Below are 10,185 nucleotides of genomic sequence, written 5' to 3'. Positions count from 1 at the left end.
AAGATCCCCTGGAAGAGGGCATGGCAACCCACTCCAGTATTCTTGCCTGGAGAATCCCCATGGACAGAAGAGACTGGCAGGCCACAATCTATAGGGTTGCAAGGAGTCGGACACAGCTGAAGCGACTCAGCACACATGCATGCACTCTGTTGTGCTGGGCACTGCATATGCCTCTTATCTGTTGCTTATAGCAAACCTAAAAAGTAGCCTTTATTATTCCCATTTTATAGGCAGAGAAGTGCAGTTTTGTGACTTGCCTAAGTTCACGTTCCCAGAGAGTGACAGCCCTGGCATTTGAATCCAGAGACAAGTACCTTCAGAACTGTGTCCTTCCCACTGGGCCATAATGTTCTTGCAGGACCAGAGCTAAGATGGATTCACAAGCCCTGTCTAGGTGAATTCTGGTCTTCCCTGTGTGTCTCTGTGATGCAGCCAACCGGCATCTGTATGCCCTCCATGCCAGGTGACATGCCAAGCTCCGGAACGTAGAGATGACCGTGATCAGGGTCTCTGCCCTGGAAAAGTCTATGGACTGGAGTGGAGAGAAGCTGGCCATACCAAGGGGAGTTCTGGGCTTAGAGGATATCCAGGGGTCAGAGAAGTGTGGAGCCCTGTACCAAGGTCACAGGACAAAAATCTCTGGAACTGACCAACCCTGATAGAAACTGTTGCCATGAGCTTCTGGATTGAAACTGGCCAGTTCTCTGACCCCATTTAGGTAATATACCCTCCCTATTAACCGTCTTATAGCATCTTAACCAATCATCTAATGCTACCATTCTAGTAGGAATTTTCTCTGTCTTGAGGCTGGAAGCCCAAAGGAGGGGCAGACTGATTGTACCAGGCACCTCCTTGAGACTTTAGTGTTTGAACTAGGTTTTGAAGGTAAAGTTAGAGCCAGACATGTAAAGGGAAAAGGAGAAAAGTCACTCTAGGGAAAAGGAGGTTTGAATAGAGGTCTAAATTAGCATTTTGGAGTATAGTTCAGAAATAGGAATCAGAAGCCTTAAATATTCATAATCGATACATCACTTTAGGGTTTGAATAAGAAACAAATCTGAGATCTAAACAAAGACTTCCACACAAAATCAAAGAAGCCTAAAGAAAACTTTTAAGTGCAGGCTGCTCGCTGGTGGCAGCAATGGGGTGAGGCGCCAGGCACAGGAGATGAGGCAGGAAGGGGAAGTGGAGGGCAAGCTAGGAAGGGGTTTGAATGTCAGGTCAGGAAACGAGGAGGCGTCAGAGGCTGGGAGTTGAGGATAGCTGTTCTCAGAAGTGCAGTAAGGAGGCTCCATCAGCCTTAGAAGATAAAGAGAGCCAGAGCCGGGGACCCAATGTAGACAACTGGGCAACCCTAGTTATTCTATGAACCTCAACATTATAGCAGATTGCATGAAATGATCCTTGGAGACTGTCTCCAACCCACTGGTTGCAGAGATGGTAACTCGAGGCTCAAAGAGGAGTAGCAAGGGGCTCAAGGTCACACAGCAAGTCATTAATCGATCAGGAATTGATGCAACAGCTCAGGGAGAAGTGGGCATTCTCCAGTTCTGTCTTTTTATGACCCTGAGTGAGGAACAGAAACCAAGTCAGTGGTGTCGGGAATTGTGGAATCCCAGCACGTCAGGAAGTTTGTGTAAAATGACGCTTGTAATAAAATTTCCCCTCTGAGGACAATGAAGTACAAAAGGAGGGGGCGGGTGCTTGACAAGGGCTCTGATTAAAGCCAAATACAGCCGTTTTCAACAATCAAGGCTGCTGGCACTACCGAGAAAAGAGTGACGCAGAAGGCACAGCTCCAGACCAGGCTGGGAGAGGAGGGGGTCCTGGTGGGTGGCTGAGCTGGAGGCCCAGAAGCAACCTGTGGTTGTGGGTTTCTTCTCTCCCAACCTCCCACCCAGCCTGCCCTTCAAAGGGAATTCTGCCCATCATCCCTGACTGCCCTCTCCCCCACTGAGTTGCACCCCTGCTCTCGTCAGGGGTTCCCATGGCCTCCTGCATATTAGATGGGGTGATTGTGTCATAGATTATGATCAAGGAATTTTTTGTTGCATAAAATGCTAAAAAAAAAAAAATCAAGAGGCTCATTGAATTACCTTGCAGTGGTGCGTCTTTGGGGCTTCCTCTCCCCCCACCCCACCCTCCCAGCGGCTCAGCGGTATAAAGAATCTTCCTGCAGTGCAGGAGATGCAGATTTGATCCGTGGATCAGGAAGAGCCCCAGAGGAGGGCATGGCAAACCCACTTCAGTGTTCTTGCCTGAAGAATCCCATGGACAGAGGAGCCTGGTGGGCTACAGTCCATGGGGTCCCAAAGAGTCGGACACGACTGAGGCAACTTAGCACACATGTAGGCACATGCAGCTTTGATACAGTTTATTAGACTGGCTTCAGCACTGTGCCATTTAAAAATAAATCAGTAACCTAAACTCATATCTATCAAGAATTGCATTTAAAATTTGCAGCCTGAGCCCCCAAAACCCTCCTCTGAAACTTTCTTCCAGTCTTCAGTCCCAGCTCCTAAAAGGCCATGTATCACCTCCTCTCTGAAGCCTTCTTAGATTGCATCAGGCTGCATTGCTGTTCCTCGACCAAACCTGCACAGCCTCTTAAATCTTTCCCAGAGGATAGATCTTCCTTCCCTTTCTCTGTTGGCTATGTTCTCTGGTCAAACCCCTGCCTACCACCCCAGAAATCAGAGCTGAGCAACAGACAGGGTCTCACAGCCCCAAATCTCAGGTGCTCAGATCTTCCCTGGAGATTGGGACGTGGGTAAGCAGAGGCTCTGGCTGACCCTTTGTGTACTTGCACAATCTCTCCTCACACTCACCCAGCTGCTCACGGCCTATTTTTTATGGCTTGTGCTTTGTCGGTGCCTGTCTTGTGCTCCAGAAGGCGAGAGGGTTCCAGGAGGAGAGGCCCTGTGGAAGGTGTGTGACAGCTTCCTCTACACCTGCTTCTTCCTCCTCCAAGGCACAGCTGCACACAGGTGCTCAGGAGAAAACAGGCTCTGATTAACCAGAGCGAGGTTTCAGCCCTCTCTTCCATGGGTCTCAGTTTCCCCCTCTGCTAATCAAGGGTTGGTCTGCATAAACTTCAAGTTTGCCTGAAGAGTAGTGGATAGGACACTTGAATAAGGGTCCAAATTTTGGAATAGAATTCAGAAATAGGGACCAGAAGTCTTAAAGTATTCATAATTGATGATATCACTTTAAGGTTTGAATAAGAAGATAATCTGAAATCTGAAAAAAGACTTCCACACAAATATGAATTCCAGCATTTACAAAGAGCAACTCTTGCTCATTAATAAGCAAAAATTCAAGAGACTTCTGTGGTGGTCCAGTGGTTAAGGTTCCACCCTTCCAATACAAGGGGCAAGGGTTTGATCCTTGGTCGGAGAACTAAGATTCCACATGCCACGTGGTGCGGCCAGTTTTGTTTTTAAATAGGGAAAAATTCAAGTTAGCAGTTGTATAACCAGCCCGTGAAACGTTGTTGTGGCTTAGTTGCTAAGCCATGTCTGACTTTTTGAGACCCCATGGATGATAGCCCACCAGGCTCCTCTGTCCATGGGATTTCCCAGGCAAGACTACTGGAGTTGCCATTTCCTTCTCCAGGGGATCTTCCTGACCCAGGGATCAAACCCATGTCTCCTGCATTAGCAGGCAGATTCTTTACCACTGAGGCACCAGGGAAGCCCCATGGAATGTTGCCATCAAATGGTTTTTCCAATGGGTGCTTCCTGATGGCAGAAAATGATGATTTGATGATGACATGAGATGAGAAAAGCAGAAGAGAAATGTTTTGAGCCTGTGGTGCCCACTATGGAAACGTGGAGGAAAAGGATTGGGTTGACTGTCTGTGAGGGTTACGAGTCTTTCTTAATTTTTTTCTGTGTTTTCCATGTCTCCTGATGTAAACATGCGTATCCGGTCCCCCTCCCCTCAACACATGCACACGCAGTCACGCAGGAAACCCACGTGCTGTCCCCTGAGCTCTTGGATGCAGCCAAGGAGGGCTGTGGTTCCCAGAGTGTAGCCTGAGTTTCGTGATGTTTCTTCAAGGGTAGCTTCTTTAGTCTTTCCAAACAGGAAGTGGACTCTCTAAGGCTGCTCATGGGCGTGTGGAAGGCGGCCGCCTGGCTAAGGAAATGCCTTTCTGAAAGTTCTCTCCCTGACCTCTCAGGCTGCGGCTTCTCCCGAGAACTCCCACTAGGTTTGGGGGAGCAACATTTCTCTGTTTCCGGAGAGGACATTCCAGGGCATTGTCCTCTTGCCCAGACATTATGCTTTTGACCGCCTGTGGTGTCCCAGAACGGAAGGCTTGATTTACGTGCTTAACTAGAGAGCACTTCCATGGATTTTGGAAGGAAAACACAGGACTCTGGTTGTGGGCTGTTGTCATTCAGGAAATGACCCTGTTTTTTTTCTTCTTCTTCTTTTTTGTGTAGGGAATAACAGGAAGGCGCCTCAGAAGAAGGAAAGAGGCAGGGACGTTATGACTAGCCCCACCCAGGTCAAGAGAAACTGTAAGACTGACCCACTGAGACACTGGGGTGGGGTTGCCTGAGAGCAGGCAAGCTCTAATGCCCTGGCCGCCTCCTCTCCTCACCTCCCTGTCCAGCTTCCCTTGGGGGGCCTCATCTCCTGACACACACCTCATGAGCCTGCGCAGGTGCGTCGTGGCACTTCCCAGGGGTAGCGTGTCTGGCCCCTGCCCTGGGGCAACTCACAGTCTGGTTGGGAGGATTGTGACCTGGGGAGCAATAAGAGTTCCACAGGCTGAGGAGAGGCGGCTCCAGGTTGCTGGGGCACCAAGGAAGACTTTCTGGAGGAGGTGGTGTTGGCACTGACTGGTGAGAGTCCAGCAGACAGTGAGGCCAGAACCCAATCCTGAAAAGAGCTTTATCAAAACCTGGCAAAACCACCCAAAGCCTTTTCTGGATATGACTCTACTTCAGACCTACAGTATTTTGATCGTTTCCACATAAAATGAATCAGACACATAATGCATTACTTTCCACTTAAAAATATACACTGTACTTGGTGAAATGCAGCATGAGATTTGATGAATGTAAGGCAACCAAAGCGTTGTATGGGATCCAAGGCTAGGAGTTCTCAGAAGTCAGAGCACCTTTTGGCCTGTACCTGGAGGCTGCATCTCCGACTTGCATGTAGCCGGGGACCCCATAGCCCAAAGCTCAAGTCCAAAGTGAGGCCAGATCTCAATCTGCTCCTGCTGTAGTGGGTTGGACATCAGCAGGCCCCATCCTGGCTAAGAAGCTGATTACTTGAAGGAGTATGTGAACCTCTGCTCCGGTAAATTTGTTAATGTTTATTTTAAGCAAAAGTAAATAACCGTTAGTCGCTCAGTCGTGTCCGACTCTTTGAGACCCCATGGACTGTAGCCCACCAGGTTCCTCTGTCCATGGAATTCCCCAGGCAAGAATACTGGAGTGGATTGTCATTCCCTTTACCAGGGGACCTCCCTGACCCTTCCCCCTCAAACGGTTGTTACATCTCACACTAAGAAGTGCTGCCTATATTTACGGATGTATGTATACATGGAAAGGTTTGTCATGATCAAAGTTTGGTTTTTCCTAGCCCCAGAACCAAGAGAAATCCAAAATCCCCTTTCACAGTGGGAGCATTCCCTGCCTTACTGTGCCATCAAAATGGTCCATGGAAGGTGGTACCCTCAGACCTTAGTCATTGAAGGAGCTTCCTTCTCGGTGGGCAGGGAGGTCACTCCTACAAGCATGTGCTTGGAGAACCAATTCTTTAGAATGTAAATGCAGCTCAGGCCTATTTACAGGGTTGATCTGGGGATGCAAGTGGGGAGATTTCCTGCCAAGTCTGTTGCCAACTGCTGTATAACAGACTACTCCCAAATTAATGGCTTACTCAACAATAAGCACTTATGATCTGTCATAGTTTCTGTGGGTCAGGGCTTAGGAGCAGCTCAGCTGGGGGGTCCTGGATCAGGGTCTCACATCTGAAGGCTCCGCTGGAGCTGGAGGTTCCGTTTCCAAGGTGACTCAGTCCCATGGCTGGCAGGTTGATGCTGGCTGTCAGCAGGAAGCTTCTGCCGCTTAATGCGGGTCTCAGCACAGAGCCGCTTGAGTGTCCCCACAGCATGGCAGCCCCTCCCTACCCCGCTCCCTCCCCTGCCAGCATGATTGAAAAGAGGAAGGTGGAAGCAATGCCTTTTGTGACCTGAGCTTAGAAGTCACACATCTTTACTTCTGTAAGGTCTATTGGTAGATACAACATACATGCACACACACATGCATGTACACATGCACACACAACACACACACACATATACACACATGCACACACATGCATATGCATGCACACACATGCATACACACAATACATTTATATGCATATACACATACGTACACACTTTTGCATACACACGTAAGGGCATGAAGCCAGAAGGCATGGGTCACTGGAACCCATCTTGGAGGCTGGAGTTCTGTTACCAGAGTAACTCACAGCTATTTACCTACAAGTCCCAAAGAGGCAGTAAATGACCCAGATATCCCCTTCTAAGTCCCCAGACTCTTTGTACAGGAATGTTCCACTGGAATTGGTCTCCCACTAACCTGTGACTTACAAAGCATTGTGAAAAAGCATTGTGTTACAGTCATTACTCTAAGCCTCAGCCACCATGGGAATGCCTGAATGATTGGTGTCAGATGTTAATGATGCCTGAGTATTGAGAAGGAGAAAAAGGCAGAAAAGCCTTGTGGGTTAACAGGGGCAAGAGTGATGGATTAGGAGTGAGGAAACATGAGTTCTCCAACAGTAAAGCAATAAGCGCCATCGTGAGTCAGAGAAGGAAGGACAGCCCCAGTCAGCGGTAGTCTAGTGGGGTGGTTACATGGTGGTTCTGGTGTATAACTGGTCACCTCCCCACTGCTTGACTTGACATCTCTGAGCTCTGTTTCCTCATGTGCAAAGGGTGTTGGGAGGTAAGTGTCCAGAAAGCACTTACTTTAGCACCTGGCACAGTGTGAGATGTGGATGCATGGTGATTGTTATTATTGGAGTGTCGTTCCCACCACGCTAGACCACCACCCAGCCCTCCTCTGGGCCAGACCTTGGGCTGTATGTGTGTTTGGAGAGTCTCTTGTTAACTCTCACATGCACCCCTCAGGGTCCAGTTTCTATTCTCACCATCACCGCCCACGGCCACGCCATGGCTGATGACCACAGCCACAGGACATGGACCGATTTATAGCTTTCAGAGTGTGGGTGTAAAAGCAGGTTGTTTAAAAGGTTTGGGAGAGAGGAGGAGGATGCAGTCTTGTCTGGTTGCTTTTATTTTCTCAGTGAATCAGAAAGCAAGGTCATCAGCTGACAGAGAGGACTGGCTGTGTGTTCTGGACCCAGATAGGGGGGCCAGGGGAGTCCCAGCCTCAGGCCGACAGCATCATATGGACCACCCCGAATAGGTCAGCCAGGGCATCCTGCCTTGGGGGGGCTGGGCTTGTAAAGTGCTTAGAACCATGCCCAAGGAAAGTAAGTGCTGTCTAAGGAGTAACTGTGGCCGTTGTTGCTATTACTGTTGCTCCAACTCCTCCACTGGGCATCCTTCAGCCAGAAGGGGAAGCAGTGGGGCGGGGCAGGCAGGCAGTGCTCAGCAGTCTGGAGTCATAGCAGTGGGGCCAACTGGGGAGCTGCTGACCAGATTCTGCCCAAGCTGCAGCTGAGAAGCCCTGGTCAAAGTGCCACCCTCAAGCTGACAATGCTGAGGGTCTATAAGCCATCAGAGCAAACCAAACTTTGCAGGTGGGGAACCCAGACCCAACAAGAAGGAATGTGCCAATATACCATGAAGAGTCTGGCAGAAATGGGCAGAGAACCCAAGGCTCCTGACTCGTGTGGCCTGGGGTCTTTCTGCCACTCTGCTTTGCCTTTTCTTCTGTATATATATATCCAGGTTGTCTTTGCAGAGCTCCACGGACATTTAGCTTCTCTTTGATTGATATCTTAGTTGGGAGCATTTTGGTCTGGGCCACAGTAGCCTCCATAGAAGTTTAGCTCATTCATTCTTTCCACAGACATAAGCACAATCTAAGAGCTGGTCTCGGTACTGGGTGTGGAGCATTCCCAAATGAATGAGGTACAACCAGCCCCTGCCTGAGTGGATACACGGGCCAGATATGCAAAAGATGTATGCACACAAGTGAACACCCAGAGATGAAGGCAGTTCACATATGAAGTGTGGCAGGAGCCCGGGGATAGGCACGCAGTCTAGACAGAGTCAGAGAAGGCCTACCTAGGACCTCTGTTAGATCTGTGGCTTGGTCATTAACAAGTTACCAAAGTTCACCTTGCCTCAGTTTCCCTGGCTGCGAAACAGGGAATAGCAACAGCATCGTACTCACTGTGTTATTATAAGAATTAAAACAAAAAACAAAAAGTACTCGGCAGAGGGTACAATTTGTTTGTTTACACAACAAATTATGATTGTTGATGTTTTTGTTCTTACTATAGAGGGTTTTCAATGCCAGATACAATAGGATCTTTCATAGTCCAAAGCAGCTACTGGAATCACTGGGGCAGGGAGTGGGCTGGCATATTTGAAGGGAGAAGGAGCCTGGCAGTCTTGAAGTCCAAAATCAGGACAAATGGAGACAGAGACTATCTCAGGAGGAGCTGACTCATAATCATAGCTGGCCAGAGAGAGAGAGCAGGGTCACTTGTGGGGATAGTGAGCTCCCCATCATTGGAGGTATGCAAGTAGATAATGGACAGTCACTTGGTAGAGAAGTGAAATGTGAGTGCATGAATGAGTGTGTAGGGGAATGGGCAGTTTTCTTCCCCAAATCTGGGCTGCATGGACCACTCCATCCTGGAGGATCCATGGCTCTGTTTCTCAGCCCCTGGGGCTGGACACCAAAGGGCTGGGTTAGGCTGTGCTTCTGACTTGATCACAACTTCATACAATAACCATGCTCCTACCAGCCTCATGGCAGGGGGATTGGAAGGCTGAAAACCATTCTTGGGTAAGTCTTGGCTCTAGCTAACCAGGGGGCAGGTATTAATTAAAGCACAGATTAGCTGCCAGTCATGGGTATCAGCACCAGGGCTTAGAATTGCTTAATAAGAGGGTTTGTTATACTGTTTTGCCTCAAGAAGGCAATATTGATCAGGAATCCCTGGCCTGGAACTAATTGGATATTCACCCCCAAATTGCAGCAGCTGATTACTTACAATACCATGTTTTTTTCTGTTACCTGGGAAATTGCAGCTGGGGTTGGGGCACAGTGGAAGACAGGGAGGAGAAGGGAGAGAGGGAGATGAGGGGAGACAGAGAGAGGAAGAAAAAGGAAGGAGAACGAGACAGGGACCAGGAAAGGGATGAAGGTGCTTTTTTTTTTTGCCTGAAAAATCAGATGCGACAAGCCAGATAACGCCTTCATCTCGAAGCAACTTCTTATCCCTTGGAGAGGAGCTTTTCTGTCCAAGTTTACCAGGATGTGTTTGCAGTGCTGCAATTTTAATGAAGGAAGCTTTCAGTATGTTAATCTTGGGAATAAACTAATATGAATTCATTCCTCTTCGTGTTGTCGCCCTCCCCACGGCAGCCGTGAGGTACTATCAGAATAGGCTCCTGATGTGGCTTGGGGAGTTCCTGAGGCTTCTGAGGGAGAGAGTGGGATCTTGGGAACTCAGCTGGAGCTGAAACAGGAGGGCGTGGGGCTTGAGGGTCTGGGGGCTCTGCTGTTTCGGCTGTCACAAGGTGGCAAGCCCCCGAGCACCTGGGGGGGGCAGTGTTCCTTCTCTGTTGCCTGTGTGTCTTTCTGACTGAAAGCTGATTCCCTCCTTGCTTTCATGCCTCAATAGCAGACAGGACTGGGCACATGGTGTGTGCCCATGCACGCACCTCTGGCACATACGCCCTGATGCCCAAGACTCACAGGTGGGCAAGACAATTAGGAAAGCAGTGCTGAACACACAAGCCAGTGTGACACGCTCTGCAGAAGAACTAGGCCAAGTGCCCAGAGGTGAGAACCAGAGCCCCATCCCATTTGAGTGTGGGCTTTAAGGATTAGCATGAAGTCAACTGGCAGAGATAGGTGGATAAGATACTCCTAGGAAAAAGTGGGAAGCCAGGGACACAAGAAACGGTGAGGTGTGTTCCTGAGACATCAAGGATCCTGATGGATGGTA

This window comes from Bubalus bubalis, chromosome 3 (assembly GCF_019923935.1).
Source record: "Bubalus bubalis isolate 160015118507 breed Murrah chromosome 3, NDDB_SH_1, whole genome shotgun sequence".
NCBI classification, from domain to species: domain Eukaryota; kingdom Metazoa; phylum Chordata; class Mammalia; order Artiodactyla; family Bovidae; genus Bubalus; species Bubalus bubalis.
This window is presented reverse-complemented; position numbering follows the sequence as displayed.